At 37.6% G+C, this 2,033-nt stretch overlaps 1 pseudogene; it reads right to left on the bottom strand.

The window, feature by feature from the left end:
- Window positions 1-670: 670 nt before the first annotated feature.
- Window positions 671-1,598, bottom strand: LOC140516539 (olfactory receptor 4A15-like; annotated as a pseudogene).
- Window positions 1,599-2,033: the final 435 nt, after the last annotated feature.

The following is a 2,033-nucleotide window of genomic DNA, read 5'->3' on the forward strand; positions in this document are numbered from 1 at the left end:
ATGGTATGGAAATTACTACTAAAGAAATCTTTATTACCCAAGGCATTGGCAAACATCCTCCTGCATAATATTAGAGAATTACCAGAGTAACTCAAAACTTAGTAATTCAATGAGACACAGAGTGGATGGGTCAAAGACAGCACTTGAACTCACATCTTCCTCATTCTGAGGCAGGTTTTCCTAGTCATAACACACATAACATCATTGTGCCTGGCACAACATTATAGACAAAAAATCTAATCATATATTCCTACTAACTCCAGTTAATATGCACTTATAACTTGGAAAAATGACATGTTTAAGCCAGTAGAGAAATTATCTTATTTGCTCAGTAAGGAAATACATTCCCCCACAAACCCTTCCCTCCACAATCAATTCTCAATAGCATCCTTGATTGATATTAGTTATAAATTACATCTCTCTTATCTATGGAATCCACAGAATCCCTTCTCATAAAAAATGCCCCTAGCACAAAATGAGTAGTTGCTTTCCTAAGAAGCCCTTAGAGGAGAATTTTAGCAAAATCAGCTTTGGGAACCATAAAACTAATGATAAAAGGAATGTTTGTCTGTTGACTGACTGACAGAAAAGATGGTCTCTTCATTAACCACCTCCCCAAGAAAACAAATCAGAAGTATAAAAAGCCTTTTCTATTTCCCCTTGGGGGCCATCAGTGTTTGATTACATCATTTAGCCTGTTAGTATGCTTCCTCATGGCATTCTTCTTTTCCTTATTTCTCAGGGTGTACATTAATGGGTTCAACATAGGGATGATGACAGCAAAAATTGCAGCCATTGCTTTATCAGTGGAGAAGGTGTGAACAGGCCTAACATACATAAAAATGCAACGAACAAAAAATAAGACAACAACTGTGATGTGAAATATGCAGGTGGAAAGAGCTTTGCTTTGGCTTTCTAGACTGTGGGTCTTCAGGGAGTGTAGGATGACTCCATAGGAGATAAGCAACATTGCAAAGATGACAACAGAGATTGCTCCTACATTAGCAACCACTGAGAGTCCAATGATATAGATATTGGTGCAGGCAAGTTCTACTAAGGGGTACATGTCACAGATGAAATGATCAATGACGTTAGGGCCACAGAAGGGGAACCTGGAAATAAAGCGAAGCTGAACAATTGAATGAAGAAAACCTCCAGCCCAGGCTATAGCCAGCAACAGTTCATACATGTCGTCTCATGATAACCAAACAATACAGAGGCTTACAGATGGTCACATAGCGATAATAAGCCATTACCATCAATAAGAAGACCTCTGCACCTCCAAAGAAGTGAGCAATAAAAAGTTGGTTCATGCAAGTGTAGAAGGACATAGCCTTCTTCTCACAGAGCAAGTCTATTATCCTTTTGGGAGAGATAGCTGTGGAATAGTCAGCATCCATAAGAGACAAATAGCCAAGGAAGAAGTACATAGGGGATTCCAGAGACTGGATGGAAATGACTGTTACCACAATCAGAAGGTTACCCCCCATTGTTATAATGTAGATGGTTAAGAAGACAACAAATAATATTTTCTGAGTCTCAGGATTCTGAGTAAGAACTAGGAGGACAAACTCAGTCACATTGTTCCTGTTTTCCATTATTATTTTCTTCTTTCTATAATGCATGTATTGAGAAGTCCAAATTGATTTACCTGTAAAGAAAATTATTAATACCATTAATTAGTTTTAGAATTGAGGGATAAATAATCTTATGTAAAAGTGACATTCCCTTTAACTATTTTGTTTTCACAAAAGTCTTTTGGAAAAGCAATCTTATTGAATGAAAAAACTAAAGCATAACAATGTGAAACCTCTTTCTAACTTCAAAATGCCTTGGAATGATGAGCAACATGGAGTAGGTAAAGTAGGTAGATATGTTTACATTTTAGCCTGGGATGATGACTGTCGTGTTAAAGGCCAGATCCCCCCAAATAAGTTTGTCTGGTTTTTTAAAGCATGGGTAGTTGGCAAGGAAGTAACAATAAGCAATCTCAAGGAACCCCTTTGTTGGGATGCATGTCCCTTTACTACAGT

This window comes from Notamacropus eugenii, chromosome Y, assembly GCF_028372415.1.
Source record: "Notamacropus eugenii isolate mMacEug1 chromosome Y, mMacEug1.pri_v2, whole genome shotgun sequence".
NCBI classification, from domain to species: Eukaryota; Metazoa; Chordata; class Mammalia; order Diprotodontia; family Macropodidae; genus Notamacropus; species Notamacropus eugenii.